The 25605-nt window shown below is 38.5% G+C and overlaps 1 pseudogene; it reads left to right on the plus strand.

Moving 5' to 3' along the window:
- Nucleotides 1-18297, plus strand: part of LOC123255698 — a 74634-nt pseudogene extending 56337 nt beyond the window's left edge.
- The last annotated feature ends 7308 nt before the right edge of the window (nucleotides 18298-25605 follow it).

A 25605-nucleotide genomic window follows, 5' to 3' on the forward strand; every position in this document is an offset into this window, starting at 1 on the left:
ATCCTTGAAGTCAATGACTGTCTTATTTATTTGTGTCCCCAGTGAGTGCTTTCATAAGTGCTCATGGAATGCTTATAGGGTATGTCTGCAGGTGTGTCTTATAGGCTGAAATGCATCTTGGAATGAGGTCTAGATTTGAAAGGAAACTCAGTCTATCTAGTTCAACTTCGTCATTTTACAGAGGAGGCAACTGGGATTTTGGCAGGGTAGTTGGCTTATAAAAATTCACTTGTGTAAGAAAAGTTAGAAGTGAGATCAGAATCTATATCCTTTGACTGTAGAGTCAGAATTCTGCCCTTGTTCCATCATATTTGGGGGGCTTTAATATGACAGTGAGCAAACTGCAGTATACTTTGGATGGTAGAGAAAGGAAGATAATTGAAAAACAGTTATGGAAAATAAGATCTGACTATTCTCATTGATCCTGTTTGAGCAACAATTCCTATGGCTCATAAGACACAACACACGCTGGAACTCCAGGGTTCAGCTCCCACAGCTAGGCAGATTAAGTGCCATGGTGGAAAGAGCACTGGCACTAGAGTTAGGAAGACTTGAGTTCAAATCCAACTTCTGTCCTTTACTGGCTGTATGATCATTGGCAAATCACTTAACCTCTCTCTGCTTCAGTTTCTTTAACTGTAAAATAGGAACAATGTCACCTACCTTGCAGAATTGGAAAGATCAAATGAGATAATATGTTTAAAGTGCTTAGAACATAGTGGTGATGGGTTTCATACTTGAAGAGTACCAAAATGACATAAACTATGACAGGGTCGATGTACAAAGTGTCATGTGGGGCTGATCAGACTAATAAGAGCTCAGAAGTCTCTATCACAAGTCAAGCACAAAAAGCCTGTGTGAAGATTTGGGCTAGAGATGTCAATAAATGTATCCTAGTAGATTAATGTAGAAATCCCAGTAGTCTAAACATCATATTCACACAGGCAAATACGTGGTACAGTAAATATATTTTTGATAGAATTGGGAAGACTTGAGATTGGATCATGCCAAAATACTTAGCTGTGTGTAACCACAGGCAAATCATTCAACCTCTCTCAGACTCAGTTTCCTCATCTGGAAAATAATAGTACCAACCTTAAAAGACAATAGTGAGAATCATGAGTTAACATAGGTAAAGTACTTTGCAAACCTTAAAGCACAATATGAACACTAGTTATTGCTATCGTTATTTTAATTATTACTGCCTAAAAGTTTCCTTACAGCTACTCTGTAGGTAGTGGATATATTATTTTTATAGATTACTAAACTGAGGCCAAAGTTAAATAATTTCCCCTTGATCCCAATTTTTATAAATAATGTTGTCATGATTTGAATTCAGGTCTCTCTTTTCTCTGAGCCAATGCTCATTCCATTATACTATGTGGCTTCTTAAGAGAAGCATCAATATATCATCATCCTCTAGTGTTTTCCAAGGGCAAATAGGTGGTGAAGTAGATAAAGGACTGCACCTGGAGTCAAGAAGACTCATCTTCATGAGTTTAAATCTGCCTTAGACACTTACTAGTTGTGGGATCCTGGACAAGTCCCTTCACTCGGTTTGCCTCAGTTCATCATCTGTAAAATGAGCTCCAAAAGGAAATGGCAGACTACTTTGCCAAGAAAATTCCAAATTGGGGATCACAAAGAGTTGGACATGACTAAAATGACTGAATGACGACAACTAGGTTTCCTAAGATCTAAGGAGAGGGGCAAAAAAAAAAAAAAAAAAAAAAAAAAGGAAAAATAATGAAAGGAGAAACTGTCACATGTGATAGAGGGAGATAATAAAGATAATAATTACTTTCCTTTCTACTGACTGTGGAGGTTTGGTAATGGTACTATAATTCAAACTAAGTATAAGATATTTATTAAAGCATTTAAGTTAATAAAAACAAAGTGATTCTGAATTCATAAAGTCATATCTACACTCCAAATTTTGAAGAAGCTATTAAGTCTTCCTTCACCCCAATTATCTTCCTGCTATGTAACACCCCTACTACCACCACTGCTACCATAGCCAAACAACCCTGAGCTCTAGGAGCCAAATGTGGGAAGATCTAAACCGCCCAGATTTAGAACTCCCACCATAAGGCTATAGTGATTCAGTGGGTGAATGTGTACAAACTCAGAGCCATCTCTCTCTAGTACAAATCAGATCCCCAATCATGTTTCCCCCTCCCCATCTTCTAGCCAAGCTATGCCACACCCTCCCCATCTACACCTTTACACTCACCCCCACTTTCTTGGAAAATGGGGAAAAAATCAAAATCTCCATTGTTTCTGGTAAAGATATGCTAGTAGACTAGCCTATGGCTCCACTTACCATCCCTGTGCCCTCTCAGATCATCACATTCTTCCTTAACCACCATTCCTTTACTGGAATTTAGGAACTTTTAGGCAGGGGCTATCTTTCTCTGATATTTATATCATCAATGCTTTCCAAGGTGCCTGGTATGTAGTAAGGTGCCCATATACCTGTGCAATGCTGTTTTTTTTAGTTCATTCACTCTTTTTTTCTTTTAAACTCTTCTGTATTAGAATCAATGCTGGATATTGGTTCCAAAGCAGAAGAGTGGTAAGGGCTAGGTAATGGGGGTTAAGTGACTTGCCAGGGTCACAGGTCAGATTTGAACTCAGGACCTCCCATCTCTGGGCCTGGCTCTCAATCCACTGAGCTGTCCCCAAATTAATTCGCTCTTAGCAAGAACCCACATACCTATTCCAAGTAAAATTGCCTCCTTACACTCTGAATAAAATACCATTTGATCTTACATCTTCCTATACAAAATCTAAGTCACCTTTATGGCATTTGATCTATGATAGAGACATGAGTCAACAAGGTATGTTACAAAGGACCTTGAATTTGAATCAGAATATATGAGTTTGAATTTCATCTATGCCACTTATGACCTCCTTGACCTTGAGAAAAACCTCCTTTCCTCTAGCTGCAAAATTTCCTCCTTTGTTAACAAGGAGAAAGGTTAGATTAGATCAGAGGTTCTTAATCTGAGGCCCATAAAATTATCATCTTTTAATTAATATTTATGTGTATTTCAATATAATTAGTTTCCTTTGTAATCTTTATGGTTTGTTTTATGCATTTGAAAACTTGTTATTTTTTCTTATTCCATAAGCTCTACCACCAAAAACTAAATAAAATTATGTAACAAGTTTTCTTCTAGATGACCTCCAAGTATATTCTCAACTCTGAATGCTATGGAGTAGTGATCCTCAGGTGTCTCTCCCTCTAAGCAATAAACCAAGCATTGATGGTGCTATCTGGTAAGACCATCAAGATAAGAAGACCTTCCTGATAATTACCAGATACATCTCACCAAGAGAAGGAGGTAAGTGCAGAAGGGATGTTGTCTCTGTCCTTTCCCTCCTATTCCTGGCTCTTTTTTTCCCAGGCTCTCCTAACACTGCCTTATAAGCAGCCCCAACAACCAGGCGTCCATTCCTCAGGACTCTTCTCTCTTCTCCTTTACCACAGTGCTATCCTACGGTGATATCCTCGACTCCGATCTCTCCGTTCTCCTTCACGTCATCCACACAATTGCCAAAATGATATTCCTTCATACCAGTCTAATCATGCCATACTCCTGCTCCTAAAGCTATTTTATTTCATCATTTTCAGTAATATCTGATTCTTTGTGATCCCGTTTGGGATTTTTCTTGGTAAAGATACAGGAGTGATTTGCCATTTCCTTTTTGAGCTCATTTTACAAATGGGGAAACTGAGGCAAACAGGGTTAAGTGACTTGTCTAGAGTTACGCAGCTTATGAGTGTCTGAGGCTTACATTTAACTCAGAAATTGAGTCTTCCTAACTCCAAACCCCAGCACTCTAATTACTGAACCATCCAACTGCTCTCATAGAGTCTAGTAGTTTCTTATTTGTTTGATCAAATACAAACTCCTCTATTTGGCTTTTAAAACCCTTCACAACCTGGCTCCAACTTCCCATTCAGTCAATGACCAAAAAAGCATTTATTAAGTGCTTTCTGTATGCCAGAAATTTTGATAAATGCTGGAGAGACAAAGAAAAGCAAAAATATTGTCCCTGTCCTCAAGATGTTCGTTTTCTAAAACCAAAAAAGAAAACAAAATTCCCAGAGTTGGAATGTCTTGGCAAAGGAACAACAAGGAGGCCAGTGTCACTGGATTAAAGAATATGTGGGAGACAAAAGGCATGAGATGTAAGAAAACTGACTTGGAAGGTGGGAGATATAAAGGAATTTGAATTCCAAAAGAAAAAAAAATATATGTTCACATTCTTCCTTTGTAAATAACCAACTACACACAAGATACATAAAGAATGGACAAGGAGAAATCTCAGAGCTTGGGAATCTGAGAAAGGTCTGCTGTAGAAGGTAGCATTAGAGTTGAGGTTTGAAGAAGCCTGGGAAATGAAAAGGATTATTATTTATTACTTCCCTTCATGTACTCTACTGCCCAGGCAAAAGAGCCTTCTTGCCCTTCCAAACACATAATACTACCTCTCCCATCTCTGGGCCTTTGTGCATTCTTGGAATGCATTCTATTACTACATCTACCTCGTAGGGCCCTCAGCTTCTTTCAAAGCTCAGTTCAACTCTGTAAGACTTTTCTGGAAACTTATGTGGAGTTTAGTATGTTCCACCCCCACCCCAATTACCTTGCATAAGTAAACCTGGTATTTCCCCATATGCTCCCTGAGGACAGGCACTGTTTCATTTTTTATCTTTATATACCCAGGGCCTAGCACATCAGTAGGTCCTTGACAAATGCAATTCTTGTTGATTTTTTGATTGCACAGGTAAATGGATTGTGGCTCTAGGCAGAGCAGGAATAAAAGAGGAAAGAGTTCCTAGGTTTACCATACTCCCCCTTTCTGCAGGCATCTCTGGAACTCTAAAAGTAATCCTTCTCCCTAGAGCAAGGGAAGGATACTATTTAGTTTATTTCTTCCTAACCTTGGGGGATTTAGATATATGGAAGATCTTAGTGCCCTAGGAACCTATTGGAGAGTCTAGCAAAGAAACCTGAGCAGAGGTATCTCAGTCACATACACTGACCACAGAAACACATATTTGGAAATGGAAGGGATTTCAAAATCTAACCTCTCCAAAAAATTGGAAAATGAGGGGATGTCCTTTGATTGGAGAACGGCTGAACAAATTGTGGTATCTGATGGTGATGGAATACTATTGTGCTCAAAGGAATAATGAACTGGAGGAATTCCATGTGAACTGGAATGATCTCCGGGAAGTGATGCAGAGTGAAAGGAGCAGAACCAGGAGAACATTATACACAGAGATGGATATACTGTGGCACAATCAAATGTAATGGACCTCTCTACTAGCAGCAATGCAATGACCTAGGACAATTCTGAGGGACTTATGAGAAAGAACACTATCCACATCCAAAGAAAGAGCTATGGGAGCAGAAAAAGCAAAAGAAAAACAACTGCTTCATCACATGGTTCAATGGGGATATGATTGGGGATGTAGCCTCTAAGTGATCACCCTAGTGCAAATATCTATAATATGGAAATAAGTCTTGATTAATGACACATGTAAAACCCAGTGGAATTGCATGTTGGCTGTGGAAGGGGAGTGGGAGGAGGGAAGGGAAAGAACATGAACCATGTAACCACGGAAAATTTTTCTTAATAAAAAAAGAAAAAAAATCTAGCCTCTCATTTTACAGATGATGAAACTGAGGCACAGAGGAATTAGTTGACTTGTCTGAGGTCACACAACTAATATGTATCTCATGTGAAATTTTTGATGTGAAAATCGCACCCAAGTCTTCCAGTATCCAATTCCAGTGCCCTATCCATGATTCGCACCGTCTTTCTCTACAACTTCTTGGCATAACAATTCAATTTAGCCTCTATAAATCTTTACAATATTGTAGAAAGAACAACAGATTTGGGGTCAGAGGAGTTAGTTCATCTCCTGATTGTATCATTTGCTACTTCTTGTGATTTTGGATCACTTTCTACTGCTGGGTCACAGTTTCTTCCTTTGCAAATTAACAAGATCAGCTTAAAGGATCTCCCAGTCTAAGTTTCTAAGAAGTGATTTAAAGAATTAGAAAATAGTCCCTTTTTTCTACACTGCCCCAAATATTCTTGTTGCTATCCTAAAAATTCCCAACAGTGATTCTTTGGAGTTATAACATTGAATCTCTAGAAATCTCCTAATGACAATAACAGATGAAAAGATCACTGAGGGCACTCCTGCCACTGATATCCAGGTTGCCAAAGCTTTTCATCAGTGATGGAACTGAGGATTTGGATCCAGGTATCTGCTAACTCCAAATCTTGTCCAAGTTTACCCACACCTAGTGGAGAATTTTCATTAGTTACTCCCACAAAAAAAAGTCACTTGTCAATAAAATGTAAGCTCCTTAAAGGCAGGGACTGTTTAGTTTCTGTCTTTCTATTCCTTGGTGTCTAGGATGATCCTTGGCATATAGTAGATTATTAATAAACACCTGGTGAATTAGTTTGGCTTCAATTCCATGGAACATCACTCCCCATTCTCTCCCAGGTGAAGATTGCCAGAAATTTCCATCAGTGGCTTTGTTTGTCTTCAACCCAACAGAACACTACTTCCCATCCTTCTTGGTCACACCTCTACCCCTTTTCAGATTTCTTTTGTGTAGTTCTTCCTCCATTAGACTGTAAACTCCTTGAGGTTAAGAACTCTGTTTCTTATTTATATTCTTGGTGTTTAACACAGTGCCTGGCACATAGTGAGTACTTAATAGATGTTTAGTGAATTGAGCACCAACCATCTCCTTTCATAATTAATCTATCTGTGACCTAATTCATCACCAACATCATCATTATAAAAATAGCTGTCATTTATATAGTGCTTTAAGGTTTGCAAAATGCTTTATATAAATTGTCTAATCTTATCTTCACAATAACCCAGGATGACAAGTGCTATTATCGTGCTCATTTTATAGATAAGGAAATTGAAGATGAGAGGATAAATGACATATCTAGGATCACCTAGCAGGTGTTCTAGGCAGGATTTGAACTCAGATCTTCCAATAATTAAATCCAGTGCTCTATAAATTGTGTTGGGTATGCTCTTCACCAGCGAATATTGGATCAAGTAGATTCCTTCTCATCTTGTGAGGTTTTTTTCAATGTTCTCTCATAGATCTCCCATCACATGTCTATCTAAAGTTCTTGGTGGTGTTTTCTATTAATGTCCTACCATAAGGAATCTTGTCTTCATGGGCTCCTGTGAGTTTCCAAAGGGAAGAGCAATAATGTCAGTGGACTAGTTATTCATAGTTGTCAAATATTGTAATCTTAACCTGGATCCTCCATAAAATCCCATTTCTGGGAAAGATCTCTCCAAACCAAGTAGTAAAAAATAAGCACATTAAATTATAACTATAACTAGAACAGGGAGACTGGGACTTTTCTCAGTAATTCTATCTGATCTAAGGCAAAGTTTGAGGATGTAGGTGGAACTTTTTCCCCACAACTGTCTTCTAGCCTGCCATCCCATGCTTTAGGGGCTCCATCTTTGTCTGGGACCATCTTTTTTTCTGGGTCTTGCTTCTGTTTGCCTTTATTGGACTGTGAGCTTCTTGAGAGATGGGGCTGTCTTTCTGCTTTTCCTTTTAACCCCAGCACTAAGCAGTCTCTGATACAGAATAGGTATTTAATAAACACTTGTTCACTTGATGTCACCTCCCTCATCTTCACTCTCCATCCAGTCTTCTGCAAGGTATTACAGGCAAACTGTGTCACAGGGGCTTGGTAGGGCTAGATTCTCTGAAGAAACAGGTAGCCTCTTGTCCTAGTATGACTGTATCCAACCAAAGCAGACTGTCCTCTGTATGTTACTCCTACCAAAAAGAAAATTATTCTAGACACAAAAATTCCCAGTTATTAATTTATAATGAATAATTAGATCAGTTTAAGCATGCAGCAAGATAGGAATAGGAAGGTAATCCTGAAGGGAACAGAGAAAAAGAAAAACATCTGCATTCCCAAGACATATCCTGGAGCACAAAGGGAGCATAGTCCAAACCTTTACATTGTGGTGCCCAGAAATGTTGCTCAGGAATACTAGGAACTTTATTCATTTACTCTTGTTACGAATCCCTCTTAAAAATCAGAGTCAACGTTTTTTGGAAATGATTTTCTAGTGATAATATTTTGTTTTGATAGGGCCTCTCTGCTAGAAATATTCAAGGGTTTTGCAGATGTCTCATGAATCTTCACTATAGCTTTCTGGGATAAACTGGGACTCTGTAAGGATGATTGCTTACATTTGGAACACAAGAAGAAAAAAAATACTGGAGTTAAAGGAGGCCAAGAAATTCCCCTGAAGTCACACAAGAACTGGATTAGGCTTAGCTTGGGGGGAAAAAAGCATCAGAAAAGGGAAGAGGGGACCATCGCTACTCTCTTCAAATATGGGAAAAGTTGTAATGTGGATTGAATTTGTTATTAATGGCCCCAAAGGGAAAAGCTAAGATCAAGGGATGGACATCATAGGAAGAAGTCATTTCACATAAAAGAAAGAACATCATACTTTGTCTCCAAAAGAAATGGTTCAAGTTTCAGATTGGATAGTTGCTCAGTAATCTTGGGGAGGTCAGTTTACCCTAATGAATTCATTTCTTTGAAAGTGAGGATTTAGGTGGTTTAGTGGACAGAGTCAGAAAGACATCTTTCTGAGCTCAAATCTGGCCTCAGACACTTAACTAGCTATGTGACACTGGGCAAGTCACTTAGCCCTGTTTACCTTAGTTTCTTCATCTGTAAAGTGAGCTAGAGAAGGAAATGGCAAACCACTTCAGTATCTTTGCCAAAACAACAACAACAATCACCTAAATGGGCTCATGAAGAGTCATTATACAACTGAAATTACTAAACAATAATGTGGGGATATTACTACTAACAATAACTAACAATAACTGTCATTCATACAGCACCTTTACAGCTTATAGAGGTTAACTGACTTGTATATAGTCACACTTAAAATGTAGGAAAGGTTTTATGGGAAAGGATTTAAATCTGGGTCTTTCTGACCTCATGTACAGCACCCTATCTACTTTCCCTGGCTATATCTCAAAGGATTTTTGTGATTAAAGCAGCTATAAAATGTTATTTTATCATTAGGAATATTATTATCATGGTAGAGGGAAGATTTCAGCTCAATATAAGAAACATCATCTTATTAACATTACTTAACAATAGACATTTTTAAGCAAATTTTGAATGGCTTCAGAGAGAATTTATGTGTTAAATAGAGGTTGGACAAGATGACCTCCTGATGATTCTGCCAGTGCTGAGATTCTATAATTCTAGAAATCAATGGAGAAATAAAACAAAGTAGGAAGTCAGTTCCCTAACTCCCAGGCTTACATGGAGTATACTCCCTAGCAACTTTCTCAAAGACTTGGGGAAAAATAAAGAGATCCACACCAGGAAAGAGTACGTGTTCAAATAGTGAGGGCTATCAGGGAGGTAAGCAGCTTAGAGAGAAGGAATAAAGAGAATTCCAAAATGAAGGGCAAATCTTCACACAAACTGTAAGCTTATTTCTATCCCCTGTCTATCAATGCCAACACCCTGAACTTGGTGAGCAGAGATATGGTTTAATTTACAGACTCAGAATATTAGAGCAGGAGGGGACCTAAAGAACCATTGAGTTCAATTCTTTATTTTACAGTTTTTAAAAATTGAGTCTCAAAAAGACAATGTCAGAAGGTCACACAATGAGTTAGTGGCACAACTTGAGTTAGAATTCAGGTCTTCTTAGTCTCCTTTCTTTTTTTTAAACCATTATTTTCTGCCTTCTAAGGCAGAAGGATGCTAAGGGTTAGGCAATGAGGGTTAAGTGACTTGCCCAGGATCACATAGTTAGGAAGGGTCTGAAATCTCCTTTCTTTTGATGTTTCTCCTGCACTATGCTGTTTCCCATGAACCTAAATGAAGAAGAAGATGAGGGTCGTTTAAATTTTTCCAAATAAGATTATTGAGGAAACAAACCTTTTAAAAAATTGAATTGACCTCATGGATACAGGCTTTTGACATGCCTTCTAGACCATGGATAAAGTAAAAGAGAAAATTAAAGGAAAAAATACAAGGATTTTAAAAGTCATCTTGTTAAATTATGGATTTTAAATATATCTAATAAAGGATTTAGAGATGTAACTGGTTTTGAAGATCACCAGTCCAGCCAACCCTCTCACATTACAGACAGAGATACTGAGGTCTAAAGAGGAGAAGAGAATTGTTCAAGGTCAAAAAAGGTAACAAGGTACAAAGTAAGTCTTTTCCCTCTATTCCTGTGGCTCTAAATCTACCATCTTTACCATAGTTCCTTTAAATATCATAAAATATATATCTGATAAAAAGTGGCAGCTTTTCTAAGACAGTCACTTGGGGGAAACAAGCATCTGTATTTTTGGAAAAGGAGGTCATTTCTGCTCTTTTTCATTTTTCTTCAGTGGATGGCCCAAAATATTCCTTAAGTGTGAAAGAAATATTCTTTAGGTTGGCCATATACTGAGACAAGGGGAAAAACAAAAGTAATAACACCCAAGATTCAAAGATAGCATCTCTTTGAGCTCTCTCCCATTGGTACGAGCTCTTCCTAGAAGAACACAAATTAAATAGTTAGCAATTAAGTTAGCCTGGAGTTACAAATACATAGACAAATGCTGATTCTGCATCTTACTACCTGTGTGACCTTGGACAGACCACTATACCTTATTGGATCTCAGTTTCTTTATCTGTAAAGTGAGATGATTATACTATAGGATCATTAAATTCCATTACAGTCCTAAAACAATGATTCAAAAATCCTTTTAACTCAACTTTCTAGCAACCAGGAACTATTGCTCACAAACTAGTCTAAATGCCACACTGCAGTTAATGCCAAAGATCTTGACTTTTAATTGTTTACAGGAATAAAAGATTAAAGGATTTTTTCTCACACAAATAAGGTATGTATTTTCCCATCACACAAAAAAAAGAAAGTCAATTTCCAAGTATAATTTAGTAACTTCAGATTTCTACTCTCTTTAAATATATAGGCTGTTTAATGATTCAATTTTTTTTAAAGAATGCAATTTTGTTGTTGTTTTCAAGATATAACTGTAATAGACACTTGGGTCCAAGAAAAGCTTATATGAGCATTTGTACTGCCTTTTAACAATAGCTTTATATAGGTGTAACCTTATAAAAAGAGAAGAGAAACCACATATTATATACCACAGAGAAATACACTTGAGTCTAGTACAGTGTCCTGCACATAGTAGGTACTTAATAAGCATTTGTTGAAGTGAATTATACCAAAGAACTTTCACATGCAAAGCCTTTATCTAATTATAACTGTTTTGAACTGACCCAAACCAAAGATGCACTGGATGTGGAAATGAAGAGGGGGAAAAACAGTCCTTGCCTTGATGCTCCTCTCTGACAACAGACATTGTAAATAGTCTACCCTAGTGTACATCCAACATGGCTATAACTACACTTGGCCATACCACTTGATGCCAATGGAAGCAAGAGCCCAGAACCTGGGCAAGAACAATGCCTTCCTAATCAGCTAAAGTGGTACCTATTTATTTGCATCAGGAAGAAAATTTACCAATGACTGGTGCCTTTATTATTAGGATGCTAATTGTCATTATGGCCAGGTACAACTCCATCTGTGAGATGAATAATAATGGGTGGTGGGAACAGAAGGGAGTAAAGGATGATGGAGAAAAGGAGGAAGATGGTTTGGCTGCTGACGTCTATTTTTTCTTCTGCAAAAAAAAAAAAAATATTTGAAATGCCCGTAACTCCTTTTACTCAGGAAAAAACCTCCCTGCAGTCACTGCATAGCAAATAGTTCACCACTTGCCCTCAACTTCTGGGCCAACCCAATCTGAACCAAAGTCAGTATGCCAAAAAGAAAGAAGGAAATCCATGGGTATCTATGTGCTTTGTGGGGATTAATCACTTCTCCATGGGCTCTGAGAGGTCTGCAGTGGAACTCTATTCCACACCACACCACACCACACCACACCACACACACACCTCTAGACCTAGGTTTGATCTCTGTATAAACTAGATCTAGGTTTGATCTCTGTATAAATCTGGATCTAGGTTTGGTCTCTGCATAAACTAATCAAGTTGAATTTCCCTGTCCTATTCTGTCCATCCTCAAACACTCAATAACGCATTTGTCCCAAAGATCATCTGAACAGAACCTGGGTTCCTAGGCTGTGAGGAACATGGGTGATTGTAGGACTCCAGAGTAGGAAGGGATACCAAGCTGGCACTAGGCTAGCACCTTTTGATTTCCCACGATGGTCCCCAGCTCTTTCAACCTCCCTCCAAGACTTCAAGAGTGAGAGCAGTTTCTCCTTCACTTAGTACATGTAAGGTTCACTGATTCTCTCTAGAAATCTCCCCAAGAGTAGGTAGGAGGTAGAGGAAGGTAAAGAAAGAGACTAGGTGAAACAGTAAAAATTAAAATAAAATAAAAAATAAAAGAATCACTGAGTCTACATTCCAGCAAAATTGTGAAAAACCAATCCAACTCTCCAACAGGCTTGAACAATCAACATCGTACCTGAGGGAAGAGTTGACAACCAAGGACCTAGCTCCCGCGCTCTCTCACCTGGGTTGTAACGTCCCTCTGCAGTGCACCTCTGTCAACTCTTCCAGCCACCCAGTGCACTCTCCCTTCTAGGTCCTCTCTCCCTTTCTCTTAGCGAAAAGGCTCCAGCAGGGTGGACCACGAAAGGGAGGAAGGAAGGGAGAATAGGGAGGCCCCAAGAAGAAGAGGCAAAGCAGCCGGCAGACTGCAGTCCGAGGCAGCGGTGAGATCCCGAGGCTCTGTCCCCACCGCCGCCACCGGGGGAGGAGAGAGAGGAGGAGCGCGGAGGATGCTGGCGGTGCTGATGTGGTTGCTATGGTTATCAAACTCAGCAGCTGCACCCTCTCGGCGCAACAGCTGCTCCAGCCCGGACTCCAGTCACAGCGCCGAACTGTGGTGCGAGAAGCAGGGAAATTAACCCTCCAAACCCCCTTGGTTCACCAAACACCTCCCGGCCCCGCACAACAATAACAATAATAATAAGCGCACGCGCTCTCCCTTTCCTCTGCTGGGCTCACCTCTTGCGCTCCCTCTCCTAGCCTTCCCGGTTCTCTTCCTCCTGTTCTCCTCCAAGGAGACACAGCTGCCTCCAGCAGCCAGCAGCCTGCAGCCGGCTCCGGGGGCTGCCTGGACCTGGGCTTCTAGGATTCGTGCCGCGGCTTATAGCTCGAGGGCTCCTGCCTGCTGTCCGGTGTGGCTAGGCAGGATTAAAGTCCCTGCAAGCTCTGATGCGTTGGAGAGAGGGAGATTGGGGAACTGAAGGGGGTTGGGGGGGAGTCAGCCTTTGCCACAGTCGCCTTGGGCTGGGGAGAGAAGCTGTCGCAAGAGGGAACCAGAGAGGGATGGCACTGGGACAGGAGCCAGAGGCAAAAACCCCAGCAACTGGGCGGAGAGAGGAGAGGCAGGAGGCTGGCGGGCTCTCCAAGCCAGAACACCTTCTGGCTGCCCTGTGCAGTGCAAAATTTTCCTCTACTTGCAATCGAATGCTGCCCGGTCCTCCGGAGCATGCTCAGTCCTGTATTTCTTGAGCTGCCTAGGAGCTGAGGTGCATAGATTCTACTCAGCTGAGTTGTTTATTGAATTCCCACCAGCAGCAACCCCTCGCGGTTTGCCTCCATGGCTCAAAGGAGAGGGCTGGAGAGCTTTCTGCAGGCTGACCCTGGGAAGCGGGTGTGGGAGCAGCCTAGAATGGGGAAGAAAGATGTGAGCATATGTACGGAGGAAAACAGGAATATTTAGAATCCTAGAATATTAGAGCTGAAAGGTCTTTAGAGGTCATCTTCAACCCCCTCATCTTACAGAAAAGGAAACTGAGGCCCAAGTAGGCAGTGACAGAATTTGCCCTTGGACAATGCAGCTCTATCCTACTTTTAAATTCTCCATCTACTTCTTAATGGACATTCAATTAATAGTTGGTTAGTTGAGTCAAGGTTGAGTCTGAGCACATAATTCATGCATCCCTTCTGTTCCCTTACCCTTCCAAAATGGCTTTTCTTAGCCTCCCCTGAATTCCCAGTGCACTTATTGGTCTATACAATTCTTCGACAAACTCTGCTCTGCCTTCTAAAGAAAACTGATTTCTTTCTCCTAGGTGTACCTTCCACCTCAAAATTACCCTGAATTTATTTTTGTATAATTATTTATGTATATGTATCTTCTCAATACAGTTTAACCTCTTTAAGAGGAAGGACTATTTCATTCTTGTCTTTATTGCCCCCCATCAGTTAACATAGTGTGAGGCAATTAAGAAAGTGTTAATAATAGCTCATCTATGGATTGAATGAGTATTAACATAATTCTACAATCCTAAGATTTGTGTATAGCTCCTACTCTGAGTAAGGGCTGCCCTTTGCCTACTCTTGCTGATTCCATCAACTCCTAGTGCTTTCCCACTGAAACTACCTAATATTTAACTAATTTGTACTCATAAATTATATTATTCTCTTTATATTTATTCTATGTATACTTAATATATTTCATTGTCTCCCCCATTAAAATGTAAGGTCCTGGCCAGTTGGGAATATTTTATTCATAGTCTTTGTATCTCAAGTACTAGCTCTATTTTCTAAGATGTAGTAAATGATTTTAAAAATGCTTGTTGAGTAAAATGACAAATATTAGAGGGGACACCAAATCACTTGTGAACTAACTGATCCAACCGTTTTAGAGAGGAATCTGGAATTATTAGTTATAAGAGTTATAAAATGGTGTATGCCATTTGACCTAGCAATGCCACTAATAGGATTTTATTTCCTAAGGTGATCAGGTAAAAAGAAAAAGAACTTATATGCTCTAAAATATTTCTAGCAGCTCTCTTTGTGGTGGCAAAGAACTAGAAATTGAGGGGATGCTCATCAATTGAGGAGATTGGCTGAACAAGTTGTGTTATATGATTACGATAGAATACTGTTGAGCCATAAGAAACAATGAGCAGGCTAATTTTAAAAATATGGAAATACCTACATGAAAGTGAAATGAGCAGATCAAAGAGAACATTCTATATAGCAACAGAAATATTGTTTGAAGAATGACTTCTATGTGTCCATCTCCAGAGAAATATATGATAAATATATATATATATAATGATATAACAGAAACACAAATTATACATATATATATATATGCACATATACACACATATATGTTTTATTGTTAAATTGTGCTTCCCCTATTACAAGGAGGAATGGGGAAGGTGGGAGATCCTAGGAATTTTAAAATAACAAGCATTAATTAATTAAATTTTTAAAATGCTTGTTGATTATTTGATTTCTAATCCTCTTATACTTTACTTCATGAACTCTAAGACCTAGCCATAATGACCTTGTTGCCTTTCTTCTTACACTATACCCTGTATCACATATGAAGTTGATAAACTAATGAAAACCCTAGTCAGTAATGGATAGATGATGGGGGTTTCAATAAACTGATCAAATTGTAAGGGTGTATTCATTCACATTCATTCATTATTCAAAAGAGTATTTGCATTCTATGTAGTGTAGAGTATATTCTATTAGCATTGTTTATATCATGTCTAAGTCCTGTTGACTTTTTCCTTGTGGCCTGATCAAAGGCCAAAGGAAAAAGGAGAAAAAAAACCAAAAAGTAAAAACTTTTCTGCTAAAGTTTCAAAATTCAAGAGAGCTTCATCTCTGGGTCCCTAATCCAGCCAAATTAGAAATGCAGGGTAAAACAGATAAGAGATCCTTTCCCCATTTGAATAAATTTTATAGCCAAATAAGACATTTGGTAATATGGCAAAGTAGTTAGAGGTTAAATTGTACCTGAAATGTAATCTGCTTAAAATGTATTTCCAAGTTATTTTAGAAGTACCGGTGAATATATATGTTGAAATAAGTTAATGGATTCTGGACCATTAAAAGTGAAGACTATGGAAGTTGCATTACAACATTACAACACTCAAACATCTCCTACTCTCTCTCTTCCCATTCAATTCACCAGAAATTTTTGCTATTGTTTTACTGAAAGGAAAAGGGTAATCTTACTCATTTTTTACTAAACTGAACTGAAGGCAGTCTAAAAATTTGGTCTCCATTAAAAAAAACAAAGGGACGAGCTAATTTGTATTTGGAAGTTTCAAAGCTTCATCTTGTGCTTGAGAATCCCTAGCACAAGTATTAACAACTAACTCAGAGGCTAGTTTTTAAGACAAATGTAAATTTAGAACAATAAGAAATATTTTGAAAGTGGAAAATTGTAGGCTGTGAATAATTTTGTAGAATCTAATTGCCTAAGTAAAATAAAATCAAGGACATCTTGAAATTAAAATAGAAATTAAATTGAAAGTATTTTACTTGGGGACAAATGAAGGATTGTCCTTGAATCCTGAAGTTTAATTTTGATTGGTGGTAAATGTTTTTACAATCAAATTCAGTTACATAATTGCCTGGAGCTATGATTGGAAAAAAAAGATGTAAGGCATCAAGAAAATAGAAATGAAAGAAAGTATTAGATAAATGTACTGAGAGATTCAACTTGGAAGTTTTTAGGCCTTTAATCAAAGTCTATAAGTAGAAAGGGAAAGAAAGCTTTAAAAAGTTGGAAATCCATTTATACTGATACAGAGTGAATGTGAAACTCAATTAGACAGAAAGAGGAGGTAAGCTAGATAGAATATCTCCATGAAAGACCCTTTATAGAAATGCTACTACTACTGCTGCTGCTACTGCTGCTACTACTGATGATGATGATGATGATGATGATGATGATGATGATGAAGATGATGATGATGATAAGAATAAAGATGAAGAATTAATTGCTATAAAAATTATAGAAATGTTATATTTAATGATGCTGAACTGGCTAGTCAGTGAAGTGTGGAGATGAATGATAAAAATGGTGTCTGACCACTGAAAATTGCAGCAATTTAGAGCCTTCTGAATTTAGAAAGACAAAATCAGGTGACTAGAATGAGCAGAAACTGCATATCTTTCATGAATTAAGAAAATACAAAGCCCCCTTTTGCAAATACAGACTCTAAGCACAGAGGACATTGTCCAGCCTCTGTTTAGTTTCTCAGGTTCTTATTCAGAAAAAATGGCCAAGCATAAATACTGGAGAAGAAGGAAGTTAAAAGCCAGAGCCAGAATGTTCATCAAAAAGAGAAAAGCTGGTCCCTATAATTGCATTCCACCTCTTCCTCCTCCTTCCTCTCCATCATCTCTAACTCTACATCCACCTGAAAAGATGATAGATGCCCTTACTGGAACAAATACAGATTGTGGTCAAATTTGGCCAACATTAACCTGGAATATCTCATTTTCCAGCTTAAAGAATCCATTGAAATTCTAGGCAAAGAAGGTGTGGTTTTTATATTGGTGTTGCCAGAGCAGTATTACACAGAATTTAGAGATATTGAAAGATCACCTATTTCCATCTCATATCACCTTCCAGGAACTCAGTTGGCTCAGACAGCAGGTTTACAAGTTGGAAAAAGAATTCTACAAGCTCCAGGAGGCACTGAAGACCTCTCAGACCCTTGCTTTGGAGCTTTTCACTTGCCAGGACTAACATAAAACATGCCACTCAGGGGTTCAGCTTCCAGAGGATCTTGCTCAAACTCAGAACACTATTTGAGAATCAGTGACTCAGCAGCCTACATTCTCCTTCCTCCTCTTCTTTCTCTTCCCCCTCCTCCACCTTCACCATCACCACAATCACCACCACCTCTGCCTCTTCCACTAAGGCTCCCCAATTTTGTTGCCCCCCAAAACTGACTGAAATAAAACACTTCAGGCTGCACCATTCAAACAAGATGTACCCTTGCAGATAACTGTTAAAAAACCTGCTCAATGGAAAGTTAAAGACATAGAGTTCTAATGAGGGGAGTAAGACCTTGTCATTGTCAAAGGAACAAAAAGCCCTGGTTACAGTCTCTGATCTTCAGAGTATCACCCTAAAACCTCAATCCAAATTTTCATCAGCTCAGGTTACAAATATGATCATCATTCCCAGCAAAGGACAAATGGATCCAAGGGGACTTTTTAGGAAAGTCATCATAGATAGGAGGCCAGGAGGAACCCCTCTTATTAGGAAACTGGAATAGGGTTTACCCCACAATAATGACCAAGGTCTTATGGTGAAAGTTTCAGCTGGCTCACTCAAAGATCCCAATCCAAGCTCCAATACTTTCTACAAGCAGCTTTGATGAGTACACTTGATGACAACGATGGATCAAGTTTGAAGATAAATATTAAATTAGATAAATGTTCCTGTGGTTTTTAAGAATTACAGAAACTCATAATTCATCTCTTTTGTGATAATATAGCAAATAGTATGGATCCTAAATGTTGTCCAGTTGTTTCAATTAGTCAAGATGTCCAAATAGGATATTAGTTCTTTGCCTTTGGTTGTCTAGATGGTCAAGCTTAATTGAATTTCAGTCATGTTCTTTATCTAATTTGTCATGATGGGATATTTTAAGAGATTAGATCCCATTCATTTTAAGAACAGTCATTTCTAATGACTACATTTGCCACCCAACCAATAAAAGGGTAATAAAAATTGCAGCCCTACCTAACATTATCCAAACAAGTAAAAAATAGGAGCCTTATGGCCTTAAAAGGTGGAACACACCTCTTCCCCTATCTTGTATGGTTCACTATCCACCTCACTATCATGCACCGGTAGCCCTTTGATTTTCATATTCCATGTTCAAGAAGGCAAAAAGAAGTTTCATGGACAGTCCTCAAAAGATACTATACTTCTCCTACTATACCTCCTCCCAAGTGCTGCATGATCTCTAAACTTAGCTCTGAGATCAAGGCTCTCTCTCCTGTATTCTAACCAAAGAATAGGAGAAACTGTCATTAAGTAAAAGCCAGGTTGTGGGTCATTCAAGAAAACTCTTCTGCAATTCTAGGAATGAGAACAGTAGTCATTGAATCAATGGGGACAGCAAGGGTAAGGCAGGGTTACGAAATTTTAGTAAGCTTACTATCTTTCCTGGAAAAGCTGTAATATGAAAAAAGAATGGGATTTTTGGAAAGTTCCTAAGACAAAAACCAGTTTAGGGAGTTTCTTAAAACATCTAGTAATGTTCAAACCTTGGCTCAAGTATGACTTGGGCCCTAGAAAATTCCCATTAAAGCTCCAAGGCTGACTATTCAACTTAGGGGCCTTTCTTGGGCAATCATATTTTTGAGATATAAATGCAAGTGTCTTAATACTCACAATGGATAGATACTAGATATAGAATTGACAATTCTATTGTGGGCCAAAAGTGAAATGTATATATAAACAAAATAAAACCTGTTGGATGTTATTGTGAAAGTCAAAACTAAGGGAATCCTCATGAAGGAAGCAGTTCATTCTTATTGTAGAATGATATTTTACAAGGCATAAAAGAAGATTACAATAACTATTCCATGTACTGTGTTCATTTTAGAAATAACTTGATAATTCACAAAAGATGAATACTGTTGTACTTCTTTGGTTACCAAACAACTGAAAAGGTTATAAAATAGGTATTCAATGGGAAGGTTCTATAGGCAGATGTATAGGAGTACACAATTATATATGTACATATACATATATATGTATATATATATAGTATACTATTTGTAAAGCTGTTCTTGCTATTATACCAGTACAATATTAAGATGTATTACATGCTTTGCTCTCCCAAGTTTACTTTTCAGCTTTTACTAAGCTCTTATAACAGCTTGCTTTATATATTTTAAGAATTCTATAAACCTTAGGGCTCCTTAAAACTATTATGTACAGTATGCTCTGTTTTTAAGATTGAGTGATAACAAATTTGGGCCAACAATTCTGGGGCCACTTAGCTGTGTTTTAACAATAAATAACTTTTAATTAAAATACAGATTCAAAGTATTCTTGAGAATTTGGCAAATTAACTATAATGAAAACAACTGAGTATTGCCATACATAAAGTTGTTGCTGGCAACTGGCTCAACATTTTATTAATTAATAAAAATTTAAGAATAATGTTTTTATACATGTTGTCATATCAAAGTACATGGAAAGAAAAGATTTTGAATGTAAAAATCAAGGAAGCTAGTTGACACAATGAGTAGACTGTTAGATTAGGAGTCAAGAAAAAGAGTTCAAATCTTGTCTTAGATTGATGATAGTTATGTGACTCAGAGTAAATCATTTAATCTATATCAGCCTCAACTTCCTTATCTGTAAAAAAGAGGGTAATAATAGTACCTCTGTCTCAAGGCTCTTTTGAAGAGCAAATGAAGTAATAAATTTAAAAGATCTGAAAATCTTAAAGCACTATATGAATGCTATTTTTATTATTATTCCAGTGGATGAAATTTAAAAGTGAGAATGGAATGAATGAATGAATGAATGAAAATTAATGGAAAATAATTAGACATTATATGTCAGCCTTTGGGCTAAGAACTGGGGATACAAATATTTAGTAATAGATGAACAGACAGAGACAGAGTCCCTGACCTCAGGAAACTTATGTTAAAATAAGAGAAAATAGCATATATTGGGGAAGAGTGCCTAGGGAAGAGTTTTGTTCTTTGGAGAAAGAAGTGGAAGAGGAGGAATAAATATTTGTGGCAGGAAGGTGAGATGGTATGTTAAAGCTAAAGCATGGTCTGGTGTCTAGGTCCAGCCAGTATATAACAGGCCAAGTAGGCTAGTTTGTACAGATTTTGTCATTATTCATCGGGGCAGACTCTAGAACAGAGACTTCAAATATGAATAGCATAACTTCCTCCAGAAGTAAAGTCTTGAATTTAGGAAGACCCTTCTATAGAGTTCTAGGCTTCAGGTCCTGTGTGGAGAGCATGCTGTTGTTATTCAGTCAATTTTCAGTTATGCATGACTCTTCATGATCTATTTTCAATTATCTTTTTTTTTAAACCCTTACCTTCTGTCTTGGAGTCAATGCTGTATATTGGCGCCAAGGCAGAAAAGTGGTAAGGGTAGGCAATGGGGGTCAAGTGACTTGCCCAGGGTCACAGGGCTATTTGAAGTGTCTGAGGATAGATTTGAACCTCAGACCTCCCATCTCTAGGCCTGGTTCTCAATCCACTGAGCTACCCAGCTGCCCCCTATTTGCTATTATCTTGACAAAGATTCTGAAATGGTTTACCATTTCTTTTTCCAGCTCATTTTACAGATGAGGAAACTGAGGCAAACAAGGTTAGGTGATTGGTGGGGGTCACCCACCAAGAGTTAATAAGTTTCTGAGACCAGATTTGTACTCAAGAAGATAAGTCTTTCTGGCTTCATGTCCTCCACTCATTGTGTCACTTAGGGAGGAGAATAAAAGTGAAGATCAGCAGATACTGAGAGGTAGATGGGAGAATAATTGAATGGGATGTGAGAAAGAATCATTGTCTGGACCAGTTAATGGTATATACTAAAGCAACCATATTACATCCCTCTCTTTCCCCCTCAGAAATTTTATCTACCTCTGTGCCATAAATAGTCCATAGAATAGTTCGGCATGAGGGTTGCATACCTGTATAATCCCTGCAACTGAAGAGATTGAGGCTGGTGGGTCAGATTAATTGAGCTTGGTGTAGTAAAGCTAAGGTATTCAGGCGTTAGAACTAAATTCAGCAGTAATTTAGAGAGACTCCTGAGAAGGAGGTGAAGAGGGATACTAAGGGCTGCCTAAGAAGGGATGACTTGACCAAGGTTAGAAACTCAGAAACAGAGCAGGTCAATGTGCTAAACAGTAGTAAGAAGGGGCCCAGGAGAGAACACTATTTCCATTGTGGTAGAGAAAGAGAGATGCTACTGAAATGGTAAATAAATATAAAACACACACACACACACACACATATATGTACAAATATAATCTGGGGGTAAGTATAAATATACACACGTGTATATATATATGTACATATATATATATATATCATAACATGTTAAATGTATGTGTACATTCTAGTATATGACTGTAAGGCAGATAAAATCAATCAATAAATAATTATTCAAAATCTACTAAATTCCAAGGGTTATACTAAGCATTGGAGATAGAAAAAGCAGCAAAAGACAGTCCCTGACCTCATGGAGCTTGCAAGTTAATAAGAAGACAACATAAAACAAATATATACAAAAAAGGCTATCTACAAGATAATTGGGATGTTATTAACAGAAGAAAAAAGAAATTTTTGGAAAGGCTTCCAGTAAAAAATGGGATTTTAGTTGGGACTTTAAAAAAGCCAGGAAGTTCAGCACAGAGAGTCACCCTCTCTGTGTTGTTATTGTGTATAACTCTTAATAACAACAACAGAGGGAGAGAATTCCAGGCATGAAGAATAAGCCAGAGGAAATACCTGTAGCCTAGACATAGAAGGTCTCCTTCCTGGAAGAGCCAGGACACCAGAGTCACTGGATCAAAGAATATGTATCAGGGAGTACACATAAGGAGAAATGGAAATATAGGAGGGTCTAGGTTTTGAAGGATCTTGTATGCCAAACAGACTATTTTGTATTTGATCCTGAAGGTACCAGGGGGCTAGTGGACTTTACTGAGTGAGTGAGGGTGAGAGGGAAAGAAATGACCAGAACTTCACTTTAAGAAAACCAAGTTAGTGGCTGAATAGAGGATGGATTAATAGATTGGATAGAGAGAGACATGAGGCAGGCAGATCTACCAGCAGGCTACTGCAATAGTCTAGGCTTGAGGTGATGAGGACCTGCACTAGAGAGGTGGCAATGTCAGAGGAAGGAAATGGTGAAAAGATGAAAGCAACATTTGGTAATGGCTTAGAATTGGGGTATGAGAGATAGTAAGGAATCCAAAATAACTCCTAGATTGACAGCCTGAGGCACTGAGAGGACAGTATCATCCTCTAGCAGTGATGGGCAAACTTTATAAAGAGGGATCCAAAGGAAAGGAAATGTTCATCTGTCAGTCTGTTTCTAAGGAGTTTCATTGTATTTTATCCTACTCATCGTATTCATCATATTAGGAATAATGTCACGTGGTTGGATAGAACATTTCAGGGGGCTGTAACTGGCCCGAGGTTCATAGTTTGCCCATCACTGCTCTACAATAATAGGGAACCTAGAAGAAGGGGAAGGTTTAGAGGGAATGATAATGAGTTCTTTTGGGGCACATATTGGGTTTAAGACATTTACTGGACATCCAGTTCTAAATGTTTAAAAGGTAGATGTAAGAGTGGAGGTCAACAGAAAGATTAGGACAGAATAGGTTTATTTGAGAATTGTCAACAGATAGATAATTAATTGCAATGAGCTAATGGGATCACCAAGTGAAAAAGAATAGAGAGAAAAGAAAAAAGGTCCCAGGCAGATCCTGTGGTACACTCATAGTTAGAGAATATGTCCTAGAAGAGGTTCCAGCAAAGGAGACTGAGAAGGAGAAACTGAAAGCTTGGAAGATAATCAGGAGAGAATGATGTCTTGAAAACTGTTATATTGAAACTCTGGGAGCAGAGTCTCATCCTTGATTGACAGGTGAGGTCTGTTGGATCTTGGAATGTTCCCAGAGGCCATGAGGACAGGGGAGAAAGCAGTTGGCCCAGGGGGTATAAATACCCTGGCAGCCCTGGCTTTTGGGTTCCTTTCCTTCCCTTGGACTTGAGATCTGTGGATCCTGGTCTTTGGGGATTGGTGACTTGCTTGGATCAACCTTGCAAGATCCTCCTGTCTTGTACCTTACTAGCACTGTCAACCTGTACCCAGACCATCACTCTTCTGATTCTACTGCCCCTAGATATTAGGAAATCAAATCATCTGTAGATATCTAGGTTTTCCAGGGCCCAGGAGGGATCCGGGAAGTGGGCAGGAGAAGAAGAAGTGGGTGGAAAGGGGTGGTATACCTGAAGGCTGTTTAGGCATAACATCTAGCAGAAAGAAGAAGCTGAAAGCCATCAAGCAGCAGCTTGCTTACTCTGGTTTGGCTTTGGCCAGATTGAGCCAGAGGAGCTAACTATCAGAATCAATTACCTGCCTACAGCTCTGAAGGTTTATTATCATAAAGTAGTTAGGGTTTTCCAATTCCTCTATCCATTCCCAATACCCCTCTTTGCTAATTATAGATAAAGCCCTTCAAGTACCTTCCTGGAGTGGTTATTTCATAGCTTCTCTGGGAAGGGAGATACGCAGTCAGATAAACCGTTTCCAAAGCTGATAGAGCCCAATATCCAATATCAATCAACCCAGGTGGGACCTGAAGGGATACCATCCATTGACTTGAAGGATCCTGCCTGGGCACTGTTATAAAGGAGGGAGGTGTCACATCATCTAGCTAGGTGGCAAGCCTCAGTTGATCTTGCCCTAGACACTTATCTGGACTCTACTGCATTCACACAATTACCAGTGGTAGTATCCAGTTTAGTTAGTTCATCCTCCCTCTCCATCTATCCATCTATATACACATCTTTATTTTATAACAAAACTTAGAGAGAAGAGAGCATTGAGGAAGGAGAGATCACAACATCAAAGGCTACAGAAAGGTCAAGAAGGATGAGGACTGACAAAAGACTATTGAATTTGGCAATTAAGGGATCATTGCTAATCTTACAAAGACCAGCTCTAGTGTAATGATGAAATCATAAGCAAGCTTTTAAGGGTTAAAAAGGAAATGAGAAGAAAGAAAGCAGAGGTACTTTTGTAGATGGGTCATGATGAGGAGTTTGGTGAGAAAGGGAAAAAGAGATATACAATGAAGTTATCAGGGAAGGAAAGTCAAGTGAAAGGTTTTTTTTTCTTTTCTAGGGTGGGAAGATTTGGGTATGTTTCTAGGAAGTAGAGAATGAGCCAGGAGAAAGAGAAAGACTGAAAATAAGCAAAAGTATGGATGACAGGGGGGACAATTAGTTGAAGGAATGGGTATGGGAAGGAATCATTTGAACAAGTAAAGAGCTTAGCCTTGGTAAGGAGTTAGGCCATGTCATCATATGAAATAGAAGTGAAGAAAAGGATAGTGGCAGAATTATAAGAGATGGGGAAGAGGCAAGAAAAAGGAGTTCCTGGTAAATCACCTCAAAATTTTCTGTAAAGTTTAAGGTAAAGTTCTCAGCTGAGAACATCAGGGGAGGAGGAACCATGAAAGGTTTAAGGAGAGATGAAAAGGTTTTGAAGACACTCTGTGCAGAGTGAGATAGTACAAATTAGAATTCAGTAAATGCACAAGAAATGAGCAAACCATGTACCAAGGGAGGTTAGAAGGAAAGATCGTTTTTGACAGAGAGAATTGGAGAGTGCTTTATGGAAGGGGTTATACCTGAGTTGAATTTTGAAGAATGGTAAGAAATAAATGGAGGAACTAAAAGGAAAATGCATTATCTCCAAGTAAATGTATGCCCATTAAAGGGAGATATCAGATCATTTTTCATTTGTATCCCCACTTTTTATCCTATGGTCTCCCAGATAGTAGATTTTTAATAAAAAGTGTTTGTTGATTGGTTGGGAATATAGTGAACAAGAATTAAAATCATCTATTTAATTTGCAGAGAAATTACAGAACTATAAGGTAGCAAGGAAAGATTATGGAATTTGGA

The sequence above is a fragment of the Gracilinanus agilis genome, chromosome 1 (genome assembly GCF_016433145.1).
Source record: "Gracilinanus agilis isolate LMUSP501 chromosome 1, AgileGrace, whole genome shotgun sequence".
Classification (NCBI taxonomy): Eukaryota; Metazoa; Chordata; class Mammalia; order Didelphimorphia; family Didelphidae; genus Gracilinanus; species Gracilinanus agilis.